General features: G+C 44.6%; 1 protein-coding gene across 3 annotated transcripts in view; it reads left to right on the top strand.

Moving 5' to 3' along the window:
* The window catches only part of ptpdc1a (protein tyrosine phosphatase domain containing 1a), a 284,748-nt gene that overhangs the window by 58,177 nt on the left and 206,077 nt on the right, over window positions 1–20,494 (top strand). For all 3 annotated transcript variants that reach the window (XM_072472524.1, XM_072472523.1, XM_072472526.1), the window contains exon 2: window positions 19,576–19,628. The gene's annotated coding sequence lies outside the window, so the exon portion shown is untranslated. The remainder of the gene's footprint in view (window positions 1–19,575; window positions 19,629–20,494) is intronic.

The raw sequence follows: 20,494 nt of genomic DNA on the forward strand, positions 1-20,494 counted from the left end.
TGTGACACCCCCCCTTCGCATGCGCGGGGATGACGTCAGCAGCCGCTGACGCTCCCGCACATGCGTGGACCTCCGCTGGCCGGCGGAGTCCCCTCGGTCCCGGCTGGCGTGGCGCCAAAGGCCTTTCCCGACAGCTGGCGGCGCGCGGGCCTAGCCCCTCAAGGTGAGGGATTGGCCCCTAAAGATGCGGAGAAATCCCGCCACTCCATCCCACCGGGAGACCCCGCCCCGCCGGGTAGGGGAGTATCCCGGCCCATAAGTTTTCAGCAGTACTTTCTGAATGTATTAAACCTATCTCAATTTTGATGCACCCAAACCTGCCTGGTTCACAATGTGGAAAGTATCGTTCTGTCAGAATAACCTGTGTTATGATGGTTTTGCAGGATCATCTGTGACAAAGGTTAATGCAAAATACAATATCTTTTCCCTCTTCCATTAGAAATTGATGTGACGAACAGGATGAACTATTTCCAAAATGCTCTGTTCTCTACAATAATGAATATGAAGTAATGTTCTAAATCTCTTTGAAAATCTGTCTTTCCCTATGATTATAATAGTGATCATATTTCAAAGTGTTCAATGGTTGTTAAATGCTTTGGAATATCCTGGATTTATTAAAGGCACTGTCAAAATGCATCATTTTCTTATGTCTACAAATTACAGGCTCAGTTTAAGGAAATACGATGGTGCAGTGGGTTAGCCCTGATGCCTCACGGCGCCGAGGTCCCAGGTTCGATCCCGGCTCTGGGTCACTGTCCATGTGGAGTTTGCACATTCTCCCCGTGTTTGCGTGGGTTTCGCCCCCACAACCCAAAGATGTGCAAGATAGGTGAATTGGACTCGCTAAATTGCCCCTTAATTGGAAAAACAAATGAACTGGGTACTCTAAAGTTCTAAAAAAAAGTTTAAGGAAATACAAATTTTGATACTAGTATTCAGCAAATGTAGTTAATTTCTTTGTTCATGTGTGTATTTATGGAACTGGACATTTCAGAATGTTGGTCTACTGAAGCTCTAGCTTTATTGTTTATTTGAAAAAACCCGGAAGAAATATAACTGGTATAACCATACTAGTGGTGGTCAGTAAATCATGTGACTGTGTGGGAAGATGGCCATGATATGCTTTACACGTACTCCACAACTCCTGGAACTTCTGGTCTATTGCCTGGATCCTACTTTTATGGCAGGGGAGAGATCTACTCTCTATAAAGTAAGTGTACTTTATAGATTTCCAAGATGAGTAAGCTCACATGTATTTTGGGAAAATGTGAGAATGTATTTTATTTGGGCTTTTAAATTATTTATTAATCAGAATTTCCAACAAGCTGTGGATTGATATTTGTCTCGAAACATTTACCATAATATATTCTGTTGTAAAATAGAAATGACAGAAGTTGGTCAAATATTTTTCAGGCTAGGATGCGTGTGAGGATGTTCCATTTTTAGCTTGCACACAATTTCTCTATGACAAAATAGTCTCATTTCTCCTGCATGGAGTCAGTTGGAGCAATTATCCTGTATTATTTTTTGTTTTTCTTTCACAGGATGTGGGCTGTTAGGAAGGGGATTTCAGGTTTTTTACCCAGTGTCAGTGAAGGAACAGTGATATAGTTCTACGTCAGGATAGTGTGTGGCTTGGAGGGGAATTTGCAGGAGATGGTGTTCCCATGCATCTGCTTATTGTAATATTTTTCATCCTTTCGTGAGATGTGGACATTGCAAGGTCAGATTTTTTGCCCATCCATAATGGTCCTTGAACTCAGTGACTTGCTAGGCCATTGCAGAGGGCAATTAAGAGTCAACCATGTTACAGTGGGTCTGGTGTCACATCTCGACCAGACCAGGTAAGGAAGGCAGATCTTCTTCCCTAAAAGAAGGGCATTAGTGAACTAGATGGATTTTTGTTGTCATGATGCTAGCTTTATATTCCAGATTTATTAATTGAATTTAAATTCCATCTGCTGTGGTGGGATTTTAACCCATGTCCCCAGAGCATTAGCCTGAGCCTCTGGATTGTAGTCCAGTGACATTACAACCAAACCACTGTCTACCTTTGAAGAAACCTCCTTGCTCTTGCACTCTTAGCCTCTATTAATAAAGCCTACAATAAAACTTTAAATGTACTCTCAACCCGTCCTGCCATCTTCAGTGACCTATGCATATATGCATGCAGATCCTTATGTTACTGCACCCCCTTTAGAATTGTATCCCTTATTTTATTTTGTCTCTTCATGTGCTTTCTACTAAAATTAATCACTTCATCTTTCTCTGCATTGAACTTCATCTGCCACTTGTCTGTCCATTCCACCAACTTGTCTGTGTCCTTTGGAAATTCTATAGACCCTCCTCAAACTTCACAATGCTTCCAAGTTTTGTATCATCCACAAATGTTGAACTGTGACCTATACACCAAGGCCATGGTTATATGTCAGGAAGAGCAAGTGTCTCAACACTGATCTCTGAAGAATTACATTACAATCCTTCCCCCAGCCCAAAAATACCCATTAACCACCACTCTGTTTCCTGTCATTCAGCCAATTTCGGTATCAATGCTGCTACTGTCTCTTTTATTCTGTGAGCTATAATTTTGCTCAAGTGTGTTGAGCATCATTTCATATGAGTTCATAGCAATTTCTGACCCAAAGTTTGTTCTCATCCCTTGCTCCACTGTCATCGTGATGAGACAGCTCCTTCAACAAGGGTCTGCCCTCTGAGAATGCTGCTATATGTTATGTGCTGGCTTGCCCTGTGGGAGGGAGTTGGGGGAAATACTATGTGAGTTGCCTCCCATGAGCAACAGGTGCTTGGTTGCAGGGAGCTCTTTCCTTTGCTATCCTTAGCTGCAGCTCCTTCCTCTGCTCCCTCTCATCCAAGAAGGTCTGCATGTCCAGTCCTCAAAGTTATGTCTCCCCATTGTTACTCATTGAAAGGGGAATATGCAAAATTATCTTTTACAATGTTTTACAAAGAAAAAACTTTTAAGATGAGTTTAGAAGTTACTGGCCTATGATACAATTCAATCAAAGTTATGCATTTGTTCGCTGATTTTTATATTGCTACATTGGTTTACGGTATAGGTCATAGGCTGTCGTGTCCATGAAGCCCTTAATACATCATTCATAATGGATCAATATTTCAGGGAATTGCCACAAAAATATAGTATGATAGGAATGAGGTGCTGAACCAAACATACTTTCCAAAATATTATTTTTAAAGATAGTTTATACATACACATATTATTAAACATCTGTGTGGGCTGCAGCTGCACGGAAAGAGTCAATATATCGTTATGTCATAAAACTGACCCGCTAATAACGCGCAGGAGAATTCTTCATGGACTATGGATCCCAGTAGAAGTATGACTCCAACTCTAAATACAGCTTTACACAACACTACAAGTTGGATTGGATTTGTTTATTGCCATGTGTACTGAGGTACAGTGCAAAGTATTTTTCTGCAAGCAGTTCAAGCAGATCATTTAGTACATGAAAATAAAATAAAATAAAAAGAAAATACACACTAGGACAACGCAAGTTAAACAATGTAAATACATACACTGGCATCGGGTGAATAATAATGTTTATTATTGTCACAAGTAGGCTTACATTAACACTGCAATGAAGTTACTGTGAAAAGGCCCTAGTCACCACATTCCGGTGCCTGTTCGAGTACACAGAGGGAGAATTCAGAATGTCCAATTCACCTAACAAGCACTTTTTTAGGACTTGTGGGAGGAAACCGGAACACCCGGAGGAAACCCACACAGACACAGGGAGAACGTGCAGACTCTGCTCAGACAGTGACCCAAGCCGGGAATCGAACCTGGGACCCTGGTGCTAACCACTGTGCTACTGTGCCCTTGCATACAGGAGTGTAGTATTAAACAGAGAGTTCATAAGAGGATCATTTAGGAGTTTGGTGTCAGCGGGGAAGAAGCAGTTTTTGAATCTGTTCATGCATGTTCTCAGACTTTTGTATCTCATGCCCGATGGAAGAAATTGGAAGAGTGAGTAAGCCGGGTGAGAGGGGTCTTTGATTATGCTGCCTGCTTTCCCAAGGCAGCGGGAGATGTAGATAGAGTCAGTGGATGGGAAACAGGTTTGTGTGATGGACTGAGTGGTGTTCACAACTCTCTGACGTTTCTTGCAGTCTTTGGGAGAGCAGTTGCCATACCAGGCTGTGATGCAGCCAGATAGGATGCTTTCTATGGTGCATCTGTAAAAGTTGATAAGAGTCAATGTGGACATGTCAAATTTCCTTAGTTTCCTGAGGAGGTATAGACGCTGTTCTGCTTTCTTGGTTATAGCGTCGACGTGGGTGGACCAGGATAGATTTTTGGTGATGTGCATGTCTAGGAATTTGAAGCTGTCATCTCCACTTTTTCCAAATTGTATTGAATCCAGTGCATCATTATTCTTAACGTGGGAATTCCTACAACTTGAATTTGTGCGATGCATATGCACTAATAATGCAAGATCTTGTATGAAGGAGATAGGTTGGGTGGGGCAGAAATGCATTTATTTTCCTTGCAATGCTTCTTGCAGAGCAGATTGCGTCTCCCTAGGATGGCTTTCACATGATCTTTATTAATAAGCAGGTACTAGTAATGAATGCAATTTGAATATCAGTTTACCATTTACAGCGTCAAAAGTCGTTCCACGTTAATAGTGCTGCCAATATGAGCAAGGTAAAAGTAACCCCACTGGACATTAAGCTTTGGATAAAGCAGGTTTGAAGTATAACGACAACAATCTGTATTTATATAGCACCTTTAATGTGGTGAAACATCCCAAGGTACCTTACAATAACCACTTTTAAATTTACAAGTGAATCCGAGCAATCCCATTGGAAAAATCTTGATCCTCGGGTTCCTTTTGGGAATTTTGGAGATTTAGAACATTATATTTACAAGTGCTGAGGCCTTCCCCAAATGTTCAGAAGGAATTTCCTTCATTTTGCTTACCACATATTGCTTCTTCAAGGAACTCCAATAAATTTGTTGAACAATTGGATCTGGTCGAGGGTGGGGGTCAGGGGGTGGGGAATACCATGTGGGAGAGAGTGCTTAGGACTGACGAGGATGGTGGAGGGAGTCCCCTGAGGGTTTAGGACTGTTGGGGGTGTGGCCCATGTGGGTCCTGGTTTGGGTCTTTAAAATAGTTACGCTGAAGTTAGAAGTGCTTTTATTTCATGAAACTTTTTCAGAGCAACTATTAGCATAACACTGGCAGGACCATTTGAAGTTAGCGATTTAAGTCACTTTGTTGGATCATTCTCAGTGCAGCGCAATTGTCCGGGGGCAGTTAGCGCTTCTGGACAATTGCCACGTAAACTTACCTGGGAACATCTGAAAGGAATTCCTCAGCACCTTTTTGGGATACCCCCAAATCTGATACTGAGGAGCCAGGATGCTACGAGCCATGAGTTCCCTCTCTCTAAATCAGGCTCTGCCTGATTACCTTGAATTTATCCAAGTGTCCTGTTATCTGGGGCGAAATTCTCCCCCAACGGCGCGATATCCGCCGACTGGCGGCAAAAACGGCGCCAATCAGACGGGCATCGCGCCAGCCCAAAGGTGCGGAATGCTCCGCATCTTTGGGGGCCGAGCCCCAACATTGAGGGGCTAGGCCAGCGCCGGAGGGATTTCCGCCCCGCCAGCTGGCGGAAATGGCGTTTGTTGCCCCGCCAGCTGGCGGAAATGGCGTTTGTTGCTCCGCCAGCGGAAATGTGGCGCATGCGCGGGAGCGTCAGCGGTCGCCGACAGTTTCCCGCGCATGCGCAGTGGGGAGAGTCTCTTCCGCCTCCGCCATGGTGGAGGCCGTGGCGGAGGCGGAAGGGAAAGAGTGCCCCCACGGCACAGGCCCGCCTGTGGATCGGTGGGCCCCGATCGCGGGACAGGCCACCGTGGGGGCACCCCCCGGGGTCAGATCGCCCCGCGCCCCCCCCAGGACCCCAGAGCCCGCCCACGCCGCCTGGTCCCGCCGGTAAATACCAGCTTTGATTTACGCCGGCGGGACAGGCAATTTCTGGGCGAGACTTCGGCCCGTCCGGGCCGAAGAATTGAGCGGGGGGTCCCGCCAACCGGCGCGGCCCGATTCCCGCCCCCGCCCAATTTCCGGTACCGGAGACTTTGGCGGGGGTGGGGGCGGGATTCGCGGCGGCCAACAGCCATTCTCTGACCCGGCGGGGGGTCGGAGAATGACGCCCCAGGTATTTAAGAATAATTTCTAACAATTTTCCTAAGACAAATGTTAAACTAACTGGCCTGCAGTTTCATGTTTTCTGTCTCTCTCCTTTTGAATCAAGGAGTTACATTTGCTATTTTCCAATCTAATGGAACATCTGCCGAATCTCGAGAATTTTGGAAAATTAAAACCAATGCATCAAATGTCTTATTATTAGCCACAGATACCAGGAATAAATTCATCCGGACCCGGGTTCTTATCAGCTCTCCGCTCCAACAATTTACTCAGTACCACTTACCTGGTGATTGTAATTTTTTTCGAGTTCCTCCTTTCTCTTCCATTTCCTATTTACATCTATTTCTGGGATTTTATTTGTATCATCTATAGCGAAGACTGAAGCAAAATACCTGTTTTATTCATCTGCTATATCCTTATTTTCCATTATTAATTCTCCAGACTCACTTTCTTGTGGGCCAACACTCACTTTATTAGCTCTGTTTTCTTTTAACTGTAGCAAATCTTACTGTTTCCTCTATTTCTAGCTAGCTTTCTCTCGTACATTAATTTTTTTACTCCTTATTAATCTTTTCGTCTTTCTTTTCTTTCTTAAAATATTCTGCTCAATCTTCTGACCAGCCACCCATCCTTGCACAATTATATGCTTTGTCTTTAAGTTTGATACTACCTTTAACATTTTCAGAAAGAAGTCTTACAACACCAGGTTAAAGTCCAACAGATTTGTTTCGAATCACTAGCTTTCAGCGCGCAGCTCCTTCATCAGGTGAATTCAACAGTGAATTCAACTGATGAAGGAGCTGCATTCCGAAAGCCAGTGATTTGAAACAAACCTGTTGGACTTTAACCTGATATTGTAAGACTTCTTACTGTGCCCACCCCAGTCCAACGCCGGAATCTCCACATCATGGGCGGGATTCTCCGCAATCGGCGCGATGTCCGCCGACCGGCGGCAAAAACGGCGTAAATCAGTCCGGCATTGCGCCGCCCCAAAGGTGCGGAATTCTCCGCATCTTGAGGGGCTGAGCCCTCACCTTGAGGGGCTAGGCCCGCGCCGGACCGATTTCCGCCCCGCCAGCTGGCGGTAAAGGCCTTTGGTGCCCCGCCAGCTGGCGCGGAAATGACCTTGCCGTGTGACGCATGCGCGGGAGCGTCAGCGGCCGCTCACGGCATCCCCGCGCATGCGCAGTGGAGGGGGTCTCTTCTGCCTCCGCCAGAGTGGAGACCATGGCGAAGGCAGAAGGAAAAGAGTGCCCCCACGGCACAGGCCCACCCGTGGATCGGTGGGCCCCGATCGCGGGCCAGGCCACCGTGGGGGCACCCCCGGGGGCCAGATTGCCCTGCGCCCCCCCCCCCCCCCAGACCCCGGAGCCCGCCCGCACCGCCTTGTCCCGCTGGTAAGAGAGGTGGTTTGATTCTCGCCGGCGGGACAGGCATTCCAGCAGCGGGACTTCGGCCCATCGCGGGCCGGAGAATCGCCGGGGGTGGCCCACCAACCGGCGCGGCGCGATTCCCAACCCGCCGAATTTCCGGTGCCGGAGAATTCGGCAACCGGCAGGGGCGGGATTCACGCCAGCCCCCAGCGATTCTCCAACCCGGCGGGGGGTCGGAGAATCCCGCCCCATGTCTACCATCGATACCTTTAACCTTTTCAGTTAACCACGGATGTTGGGTCCTCCCATTGGAGTTTTTCCTTTTTGTTGGAATGCATGTATTCTGTGCATTCTGAAGTATCTCCCTCAGTGTTTGTCACTGCATCTCTAATTGCATATCCCTTAGCTTAATTTGCCAGTTCACTTCAGCTAGCTCTGCTTTCATGTCCTCATAATTGCCCTTATTTAAGATTGAATTGCCCTTATTTAAGATTGAACTACTTGTCTTGGACTTACCTTGGGGCTGGCTTAGCACAGTGGGCTAAATAGCTGGCTTGTAATGCAGAACAAGTCCAGCAGCGCAGGTTCAGTTCCCGTACCGGCCTCCCCGAACAGGCGCTGGAATGTGGCGACTAGGGGCTGTTCACAGTAACTTCATTGAAGCCTACTTGTGACAATAAGCAATTATTATTATTATTATTACTCTTCCTCAAACTGAATTTAAAATTTAATCATATATGATCGCTGCTACCTATGGGTGCCTTCACTCTGAGGTCATTAATTAGTCCTATTCTGTTGTGCAGTATTCTGCTCTCTGGTTGGCTCCAGAACATGCTATTCTCAGAAATTAGTCCAAAAATATTCTATGAATTCCTCATCTAGGCTGGCTACCTTTGCCCATCTGCCTTTTCCCAGTCTATATGTTGACTAAAATTCCCCATGATTATCGCCATACATTTCTGACAAGCTCACATTTTTTTCTTCCTTCATAGCCCGTCCCTAGGGAAGGTAGTGGCATAGTGGTATTGTCGCTGGACTAGTAATCCAGAGATCCAAAGTCATTATCTGGCAACCCGGGTTCAAATCCTGCCATGGTCGATGGTGAAATTTGAATTTAATTTAAAAGAATTAAAAGTCTAAAGATGACCATGAAACCATTTTTGATTGTTGTAAAAACCCACCTGGTTCACTAATGTCCTTTAGGGAAGGGAATTTGTCGTCCTTATCTGGCCTGGCCTACATGTGACTGTGGTTGACTTTTAAATGCCCTCAGGGATGGGCAATAAATGCTGGCCCAGCCATCGACGACCACATCCCCTGAATGAATAAAAAAAATACTACCGTATGGTACCCCTTGGAGATCACTCCCACAAGTGACTTCTTGCCGTTAACATTTCTCATCTCTACTGAAACCACTTTTACATCCTGGCTTCCTGAACTTAGTATGAGCACAATGGAGAGGGATGTGGTTTATATAAACGATTTAGATATGAATGTAGGAGGGTTGATCAGTAAGTTTATAGATGATACAAAATTGGTGGGGTGGTAAATAGTGAGGAGGATGGCCTTCGATTACAGGAGGATATAGACGGGCTGGTCAGATGGACTAATAATGGCAAATGGAATTCGATTTGGATACGTTGGAGGTGATGCTCTTGGGCAGGACAAACAAGTCAAGGGAAGGCATGATAAATGGCAGAATCCTGGAAAGCACCGAGGATCAGAGCAATCTTGGTGCGCATGTTCGCTGGTCCCGTAAGATAGCAGAGCAGGTGGATACAGTGGTTAAGAAGGCATATGGTATACTTGCCGTTATTAGCCAAGGCATAGAGTTTAAGAGCATGGAGGACATGCTGGAATTGTATAAAACGTTGGTTGGGCCACAGCTAGAGTATTGTGGAAAGTCCACATTATAGGAGGGATGTGATAGCACTGGGAAGGGTGCAAAGAAGATTTACCAGGATGTTGCCTGGGCTGGAGAGTTTTAGTTATGAAGAAATATTGGATATACTTGGATTGTTTACATTGGAGCGGAGGAGACTGAGGGGGGACAGTATTGAGATGCGTAAAATCATGAGGGGCATATATAGAGTAGATAGGAACAAACTGTTCCCCTTGGTGGATGAGTCAATACCGGGGACGTAGATTTAAGGTAAGGGGCAGGAGGTTTAGACGGGATGTGAGGAAAAAGTTTTTTACCCAGAGGCTGGTGGGAGCTTGGAATTCCAAACTCTGAAAGGGTGGTGGAGGCAGAGACCCTCAACATTTAAGAAGTATTTAGATGTGCACTTGCAATCCCAGGGCAAAGAAGGCTATGGACCAAGTGCTGGAAAATGGGATTAGAATGGTTTGATGGTTGTTTTTGACCGGAGCATGACCAATGGGCCGAAGGGCCTTTTCTGTGCTGTATGACTCTATGAGCATCTCATAAATTTGATTTCTGGCCCCCACTTTTCAGTTTAAAACCCTTTCTACTTCCCTAGTTATGTGGCTTGCAAGAACACTGGTCCCAGCATGGTTCTGGTGTAAACTAGCCCAACAGTGTAGATCCCACTTTTGCCAATACTGGTGCCAGTGCCGCACAAACCAGAACACAGTACACCCACACCGGTCTTCGAGCCAAGCATTAATCTCGCTAATTTTATGTATCCTGTGCCAATTTGCACATGGTACAAGTAAGAATCCAGAGATCCTTTTAGATTCTGCTTCTTAATTTGGTGCCCGATTCCTCATATTGACTATGTTGAACGACTTTCCTCACCATGCCTATGTCATTGGTACCTGCATGCACCATGACGACTCGATTCTCCTCCTCCCACTGTAAAGTTCCTCTCCAGCGCTGAGCAAATATCCCGAACTGTGGCACTGGGCAGGCGTCAGAGCATTTTGGATTCTCGCTCTTTGCCGCAGGGAACAGTGTTAATTCTCTGCACTATACTGTCCCCTACTACCACCACATTCCTTATTGCTCCCCCCCCCCCCCCCCCCCCCCCCGCCATTTGAATGACTTTCTGTACCACAGTACCATTGCCAGTCATCTCATCCACCCTGCAGCCCCCACTCATATTAGAACAATCTGAAAAAAACCCAAACCTGTCAGACAATTGCAAAGGCTGAGCTCTTGCACTCCTGCCCCCTGGGTCCCCTTATCTGCCTCACTAGCAGTCGCACTTTTCTACCATTGACCAAATCTGAAGACCCTATCCAAGTGTTGTGGCTGCCTCCTGGTAAAATGTGTCATGTAGCTTTCCCGCTCCCTGATACATTGCAGTGTCTGCAGCCCATTGACTCTGAGCTGAAGCTCCTTCAGCCGCAAGACAATCACAATGGAATCCGGGAGCTCTCGAATGCTGCAGCCGTGACACGTGAACCGTCTTGCCATCCTTAATGTGTTTTAATTTATGACTTAATTATTTAATTTAGTTAATTATTTTCCCTTTTAAATGTATTTATTAACCTCACCACCAGTTTATGTACTTTTTAAGACTTAGAAATAGAATAGACTGAACCACCCACCAGATACCAAATAGCTAATGTCTTCCCCTGTGGTAGACTAAGGACGAATTACTACAGAGTGGAAAAGTTAGGAAAGCAAAGAAGACTTTCCTTTCCCTCTTCACCCAGCCTCTGCCACCCAGGATAGAAGAAACTGAGAATAGGAACATTGAAGGTAATTATTATATTAATTTAAGAACTAAGGAATGAATATACATTGTGCATGGCTCTTCCCCATCTCTCTCTTGTCTTCCTTACTCTCCTGAAAGCGGTGATTCAAGACGGAGCTTTGTTGTATGGTTGTCAGCAGTCTACTGCTATCTCTAATGTTTGAAGTTGGCCAGGTAGTATCAGTCAGTGGACGGATAACTAACAAATGGAGATACCTCACTTGAAACAGATTCTGCAATGTACACAGCTGCAAGGGTGTGAGGTGGGGTGGGATAATCAATACTGTACATAAACATGAGAGATAATAATGGCCTTTTATCTTTTTAGCGTATTGCATTGAAGGTAAAGAGAAAAACTATATTGTGACTGATTTTTCAGTCACAAACCTTTCAAAGGTATTTTGTTCAATTTTTGTTGCATCTGGGGCGAGATTCTCCGACCCCCCCCCCCGCCGGGTCGGAGAATCGCCGGGGGCTGGCGTGAATCCCGCCCCCGCCGGTTGCCGAAGTCTCCACCACTGGATATTCGGCGGAGGCGGGTATCGCGCCACGCCGGTTGGCGGGACCCCCCGCTCGATTCTCCGGCCCGGATGGGCCGAAGTCCCGCCGCTACAATGCCTGTCCCGCCGGTGTAAATTAAACCACCTACCTTACCGGCGGGACAAGGCGGCGCAGGCGGGCCTGGCGGGCCGATCTGGCCCCGGGGGGTGCCCCCACGGTGGCCTGGCCCGCGATCGGGGCCCACCGATCGGCGGGCGGGCCTGTGCCGTGGGGGCACTCTTTCCCTTCCGCCTCCGCCACGGTCTCCACCATGGCGGAGGCGGAATAGACTCTCTCCACTGCGCATGCGCGGGAATGCCGTCAGCGGCCGCTGACGCTCCTGTGCATGCGTCGCCCGGAGATGTCATTTCCGTGCCAGCTGGCGGGGCACCAAAGGCCTTTTCCGCCAGCTGGCGGGGCGGAAATTCGTCCGGCGCCGACCTAGCCCCTCGATGTTGGGGCTCGGCCCCCAAAGATGCGGAGCCGTTTCCGGAGAATTTCGCCCCTGATCTTTGTGATAACTGAGGATATCGGTTTTTAAATTGGCACAGGTAGAAATGTTTTATGTATATTCTGTTGATACCAAAAATATGTGCAATAAAGATTTTTCCAGAACATTTTTATAGATATTTCAGAGTTGTGACTAAAACCTTCTTGTTGAACAATTTATATTTGCAAAATTTGCCAACAAACTAACTGGGTAGTTCGAATTGTTTTGGCCACATGACCTATATTGACAATATTGTAACTGTAAATCTAAAAGATAGCTCAGGAAAATTTCCAAATGATTTAGAAATGGATGCTATACTCAGTCTAAAATTTTTGTTTTGGAATATTTTAGCATAGGTTTCTGTATTTTTGCTGATAGTGCCAGAGTGAGTTGCAGAATTGGCCCTTTTAATTACATTTTAAAGTGCAACACTTGGAAAATAACCAGAGTTGTTTTTAGGTCTTGTGAATTGTTTGAAGCACATTGAATATAACCCATACTGAATTGGGGCTACAAAGGTGTGGCATAATTATCCACTAAACAGATGCAAGCTCTTTTACTGTCAATCTGTACAAGTAAATGGAGAGTTTATTTTTTTGGCCAGAGCCATGTGTGCTAATTACTGAGTGACCCATTTCAAAACTTTGTATGAATTAAGGTCTTTATGAGAGTCCTAAGTACTTCAGTATGGTTAAAAAGCAGGAATAGCTTTGAGCACTGGACCACCTCACTGGAACCTGAAGTAAAACCACAGGTTTTTCCAATTTCAATTTGATTTATACATTACTATTAACACAAGCAAGTTGGGGTAAAATGTATATTAGGAGCATAGGCATGATTGCAATTTTCATTCTAAAATGAAAGCAAGCCTTGAAGAAAGAATATTTTCTCCTGCATTTAGCAAATCATGTAGGATGAGTTAATAAGTTTGCCATAAAACTATTATTGCATGTTAGAATTGAGTTGGATTAGGTGTTATTGTAATAATACTGTGTTGAAAAAATGTACTAGTGCAGGAAGGCGAAGAGCAACCATGAATATGTCCCAATCGTTTTATTTTGTGTGTTGGGAATGATTACAATTTCTTCACTTTTCTTTCTGAATTTGCCAATTCAGGTGACAGGTGTCAGGTATGTTGAAGCACAGGTGTTGCATTCGGTGATGGTCAGTGCCTCCCCAAACAAATAATTTATGCCATTAAATGATCTGTTTTAAAGTTACAGCCTGGATTTACTGAACCCTGATAGCCTCAAATTTAGTGTTGGGTATTGAGGGGCATGGTATGTATGTTGCTTTACTGTGTGTGTACAGAAATTAAATGTATTCCCAAATACTAGAGAATACACATGCAAATTGTAAGTACAACCATCGTTTAATGGAAGCCTTTCTATTCCATTATAAAGAGGGTTTTCTTATTCATAACAAACCTGTGAAATTAACTGTTAGCTGGCTGAATTGAAAACAAATTTGACAATTGGAAGCACAAGGCAGTCATCAATGCAGAATTGTTGCCTGTGGCATAATCACTCATTGAGTTCTGAGTTCACAATCTTTATTAACTATTTGAAGGAAGCACTTGTGATATTACAAAATGTGCTTCCAACAGTGATTAGACCCGATGACGGGTATAAGCCCATTTGTTAGTATCCAAAGACCATTTAAGGTGACGGATATAGGAATGGCAGATGTGTTTTTAATGTAGGTAAATTTTCTAATTTATTCAGACTGTTGATTGGGCTTTGCATGTACACCAAGAACATGCTTGCTGTCCTAATAAGGAGAGCATATTGAAGTAACCAAATAAATTGAAACTCTTGAAGCTTAAAAAATATATATAATGCAAGCATAAACTAAATGGCAATAATGGGATGAGGTTTCACAAAACAGTCCTGCATTGCTGCACAAAAATCCAAATACATGTTCTGCACTCATCCAAGTGCAGAAACAAATTTGAAATGCGGACGCTCGGAATTATGAATGACTGCATTTTGCCATGCTTGGGAATAGATTCACCAGAGAGTCCTTTAAGCTCCTTGCCACAACATAGACAATTTTAAAGTAATTCATTTTGAACTGTGAAACTTATGAATGTTTGAAGGCTGACCAAAAACAGGGGGCGTCATTCTCCGACCCCCCGCCGGGTCGGAGAATGGCCGTTGGCCGCCGTGAATCCCGCCCCCGCCCCCGCCGAAGTCTCCGGTACCGGGAATCGGGCCGCGCCGGTTGGCGGGACCCCCCGTTTTTGGCGCCAGTCGGCGGACATCGCGCCATTGGGGGAGAATTTCGCCCAGGGAGAGAGATATTGAATTCATCCTTATTAAAAAAAACTTTCAATGAATATGAAGCCATTATCAGCAAGACTAATTGAATTGTGTGAAACGTTTCAAGGAAATATGCCTAACTGAAACAGATTACATTAATCTTGTATAGGTTACTGGGATTATGTTGAAAAATATCATGCAATCAATATTCTTCTAAATGTATGACGCAACATTGATGCATTGAACCCTTTCAAAGGTATACAGATACAAATGAGGGTCTAAATAAGGGTGTCAAGGAGGTTGAAGGGGCTTTAAATTAGTTGGTGACGAGTATAGAATTAAACCTATGCATCTCAGTAACAGTGAATTAAATTATCAGCTCTGTTTCCACTATTGTGAATGCTAATCTGATTTACTGTTAAGGAGGAAGGTAATACCAGAAGTGAAGTCACTTTCTATTACCTTGTTCACCAGCATCTCTGTTTACTATGAATGATTCTCTACTGTTTGTTTCTGTTAATCAGTTAGTTGTGCTTTCATAATTGCTTTTTAATGAATTCTGGGCTACTGTTATAAATTTGGTCAGCTATAGCTACCTTCTGGGATTCAGTGTCATTAGCTTCTTCTACAAGTGCATTGAATGTCTTTTATCGTAAGGAATTTGACATGCAGTTTCCTAAATGTACTTGCATCGTTGTTTAATTTGGCGGAAGGAAGTGTAAAAAAATTCCACCCAAGTAATTTGAATTTTGATGTCCACTTCATTAGACATTTAGGTAAATTTTCTAATTTATTCAGACTGTTGATTGGGCTTTGCCTGTGCACCAAGAATATGCTTGCTGTCCTAATACGGAGAGCATATTGAAGTAACCAAAGAAATTGAAACTCTGGAAGCTTAAAAATATATATATAATGCTAAAATAAACTAAATGGCAATAATGGGATGAGGTATGACAAAACAGTCCTGCATTGTGCAGGGTGTACACCTGTTGCACAAAAATCCAAATACCTGTCTGCATTCACCCAAGTGCAGAAACAAATTTGAAATGCGGACACTCTGTTGGAGATACCGGACTGGTGTCTTGTATACTTCGGAATTATGAATGACTGCATTTTGCCATGCTTGGGAATAGATTCACCAGAGAGTCCTTTAAGCTCCTTGCCACAACATTCTGAGTTCACAACTTTTATTAATTATTTTAAGGAGGCACTTGTGATATTACAAATTGTGCTTCCAACAGTGATTAGACCCGATGACGGGTATAAGTCCATGTCAATATCCAAAGACCATTTAAGGTGACGGATATAGGAATGGCAGAGTGTTTTTAGAATGGCAGACCAACCAAACATTAGGGAGGATGTAGCTTGATAGAAAGTCAATCCAGTAATACAGCAGGGAAGGAGGTTATTTGTCCCATTATGCCTGTGCTGCCTTTTTCAAAGAACTTTCTAATCAGTGCCATTCCCCAACTCTTTCCCCACAGATCTGCAACTCTTTCACCTTCAAGTGTTTATCCAGTCCCTTATAAAGGTTACCATTAAATCTGCTTCCACCATGCCACCACTGGTTCTTCACCCTGTTACTGTAAATCTTTCTCTGGTTTCTGACCTGTCTGCCTCTGGAAATAGTTTCTCTTTATTTACTCTACCAAAGCTTTTCATGATTTTGGACACCATGGGGCGTAATTCCCCCCCCCACCCCCCCCAGGTGGGAGAATCGCCGGCGTGCCGCGCGTGTCCTGCCAGGCTGCCCCGACGCCCGCACGCGATTCTCCCACCTCCCCAAACCGGCGCAGCGAGAATCACAGTGGGCCGCTGGGAGAATCGCCGCTCGCCGTTTGTAACAGGCAAGCGGCGATTCTCCGGCCCGGATGGGCCGAGCAGCCTGCCCAATATGACGGGTTCTCACCGGTGCCGTCCACACCTGAGGCGAAATTCTCCCCCAACGGCGCGATGTCCGCTGACTGGTGCCAAAAACGGCGCCAATCAGACGGGCATCGCGCCGGCCCAAAGGTGCGGAATGCTCACCATCTTTAGGGGCCGAGCCCCAACATTGAGGGGCTAGGCCGGCGCCGGAGGGATTTCCGCTCCGCCAGCTGGCGGAAATGGCGTTTGTTGCCCCGCCAGCTGGCGCGGAAATGCGGCGCATGCGCGGGAGCGTCTGCGGCCGCCGACAGTTTCCCGCGCATGCGCAGTGGGGAGAGTCTCTTCTGCCTCCGCCATGGTGGAGGCCGTGGCGGAGGCGGAAGGGAAAGAGTGCCCCCACGGCACAGGCCCGCCCGCGGATCGGTGGGCCCCGATCGCGGGCCAGGCCAACGTGGGGGCACTTCCCGGGGTCAGATTGCCCCGCGCCCCCCCCAGGACCCCGGAGCCCGCCCACGCCGCCTGGTCCCGCCGGTAAATACCAGCTTTGATTTTCGCCGGCGGGACAGGCAATTTCTGGGCGGGACTTCGGCCCATCCGGGCCGGAGAATTGAGCGGGGGGTCCCGCCAACCGGCGTGGCCTGATTCCCGCCCCCGCCCAATCTCCGGTACCGGAGACTTGGACGGGGGCGGGATTCACGGCGGCCAACGGCCATTCTCCGATCCGCCGGGGGTTCGGAGAATGATGCCCCTGGTCGCTGCCGGTGGGAACAGCATGGGAACGCTGGGGGGGGGGGGGGGGTGTTCCTGCACCGGGCGGGGCCTCAAATGGGGTCTGGCCCGCGATCGGTGCCCACCTCTCTGAAGGAGGACCTCCTTTGTTCCGCCGCCCCGCAAGATCCATCCGACATCGTCTTGCGGGGCGGCCTCGGGGAGGACGGCAACCACACATGCGTGGATTGGCGCTGGCCAACCCGCGCATGCACGGGTGACACCAGTTACGCGGCACCGGCCACGTCATTTACGCGATGCCGCTCCTAGCCCCCCGGGGGCGGGAGAATAGGTGGCTGGGAGCGGGCTCCGACTCCGGAGTGAAACACTCCGGTTTTCACTCCGGCGTCGGCACTTAGACTCCCGATGGGAGAATTGGGCCCCATATCAAATCCTGCCTGAGTTTACCCTGCTTCTCTTAAGATTGGGTAAAGACCAAATTGAATAGTTCTCTCTCCTTCCCCTCCTCCCCCAAAGCCCTCCAATAATCACTTGCTTATTTCATTTGATTATATTTTCATACATAATTGAATTTGTTATACAGTAAAATAAAAATTTGTACGCACAATCCTGGCTGTCTCAAGTTCCTCCGTCCCTTTTAAAATTGAATCAGTTTAATAATATGAACTAATGTGCTGCTTTTTTATACCGTCTGTAGTGCTTGCCGAATAGCAATTATGATTGAGCTAAAGTATCCCAGTCATTAGAACTTATCTTTCTGTAATGATGAAGCTGAAACATACTACTTAACGCTTTGTGATTAGGTCATCATATTTGACTTTAAAAAGGTTTTTAATTATTGTGCAAATTTTTAGTCTCTGCAAAAGTGATTTAAACATTATTTATTTTTAAAAAGAAAACCTGATTGATAATTTGGCATAACAAATCAAGTCATGCAATCTGATCTACTGAGATAGCTATGAAGACTGTCAGACAATCCATCTGAAACCCTAAAGGCCCCTTGGTTCATGTGAAAAGTTGCCAGTCCTGTTCTAGATTTGCACAGAAGCTTATCACCTGTTTTGGAATATAGGTGAAGGAGTGATGAGGGCTCCTTTTAATTGCCGACCATTTCTGGTAATTAGACAGTATATTCCCTTTTTTGTTTGATGGTTCCTTGTAAATGAGAGCACATGAGAACTGTTTTGCATCCATTTCCACAATTTTCTTTGACACGAATCAAATAATTTGTAGAACATTTTGTGATCATGAGCCTATTTATGCCTTTAAAAAGTTCATTCTAGAGATGATCATGTATATTTTACTCTGGTTTTCTTTAAAAAAAGTGACAAATCCTTCTTTTGAATTGCTCGTGTGAATGGTGTGAAACATCAAATTAACACTCAAACTCCCAATTCCCCCTGCAAAGTGTAACAACAATTAGGTGCTACTGTCAGATTCACCTATGTTGAGAAACATCAATAGTTGAAGTCACTGCGGCTGTGTTGTTGTGTCTATAAGCAGCCTGATCCTCTTTTCTAGAAACTGTTCTATCCGGGAACATATGTAATAAGCACACCATCTAATCCAGAGTCAACAAGTGGAGATAGATTAGCTGTGTTGGTGGTATCCTACAACAAGTTTAAAAAATGATTCCTGAAGAAATGGCATCATTAAAATTGTTTTGGATGGCTTTTTTAAGCATCAGTTTTACCAAGTGCAATGACTTAATAGTTTTCAAACTTTTAAAACATTTTAATTCCTGTGTAAATTATGTTTGTTATATTTCAGTTTACTGAGCATTGTAATTGTGTAATTCACAAGTGATGTTTTTAATAAAGTTGCATTTGCTTGCATTATGCTGAATTTTAGTTGTGACTTTAACAGAGAAGTTGAACATTATTGTCCAGCTGTCAATTGAACTGTACACTGGAGAACTAGTCAGCTTTGATGATTTTAGAAGTTAAAGGCACAGTTGCCTGAAGCTTTCATTGTCATATTGATTAATAGCAAGATTAAATGATGATCAATGCAGGAAGGAAATGGAAATCACAACTGAAAAGTGATTAACGTGAGATGGATGGAGGATGGTAAAAATGTATCTGAATTAGAGCTCAAAATTGCTGTTACCTTAGCTGAACTAATAAACCTTTAAATGTCTGAACATTTTTACATCACCGACAAAATCCTTAATTGGATCAATTAAGTAGCATTCTGCAAATTTAACAAAGGTCAAGTATGCTGCTCCTGGTCAGTCGCATTAAGTGCCAAAGATATATATTTAAATGCCAACGTGCAGTTGATTTGATACATCTACATTGGATCTGTGCAAGGTACCTCAAGATCATAATATATTTTCTTAGCATTGATAGTAAAGGGCCCTGGCTTTCAAAATTCCTCTTCGCTGACAATTGCGTCTGTAAATATCTATTCAGTAACCTGTGTAATGCAATGTCTCATTTGTCTCTTTAGGCCCATCAATCATGTGAACACTAGGAGCAGTGGATAGTAATTCCACCAATATAGTGAGTATTGTTAATCTTTTTTAATACGGCTGGAATTTTTCCTGATTTAGAATAAGACCTTGCTGGTTCTAAGGGAAAGAGATTTTGATGGCATTAACAGCCACAAATCCATTTCATTACAACCACAAATCCAATATTTAAAGAGAGGTGAAATGTTTAGCAATGAATGTACACGATTTTAAGTGAAATGGAAAGATTCATGTAGTATGTGAACATGAACAGAGGCTTAATTTTTCCTGTTTCTGATAATGGCTTTTCCTCTAAGGCCTCATTAATTCAGAATTTTACATAATTATAATTGCTTGTTTGACCCTCCTTAATGCCATATCCATACCCAGAATTGTGCAATAAGTTTCTGACATGCAAACTCACATGATTGACTGAGACCTCCCTGATTGTTAACTGTTTTTACTATTTAAGCAGGTTGCAGACCTGAACAGAGAGGAAATTCTTGCAGTACTGTGGATAGGGTTAGGTCATCTTAAATTGTTTAATATTAGTAAGTGGTTGACCTGCTCTTCCTGCATTTTAAATGAACGTGCTGTCTAGTAAAAGGGAAAGGAACTTGGCCGAATAAGTACAATTGTGTGGTAGAAAAGTAATGCATTGTATAATTCACTCATCTGCTACGAGTAATGTCTTGTATGAGGAACAATTATGGTTACTTAAGGAAATGCTTTTAAGTAAAAAAAATTCCAATTGTTGTTTAACTCTTTTCTTGTTTGCAATTCTTAGTATTAAAGTTAACCTTTTATTCATTAGATAGGCAATAAACTAGTAAAGTAAATTATTAGTGAAATATAGTTACAATTCAAGATTTAGGTTTATAGCTCTTTCTACTATGCAAGTCATTTTCAAACCCGTTA

Source organism: Scyliorhinus torazame, chromosome 13, assembly GCF_047496885.1.
Source record: "Scyliorhinus torazame isolate Kashiwa2021f chromosome 13, sScyTor2.1, whole genome shotgun sequence".
NCBI classification, from domain to species: Eukaryota; Metazoa; Chordata; class Chondrichthyes; order Carcharhiniformes; family Scyliorhinidae; genus Scyliorhinus; species Scyliorhinus torazame.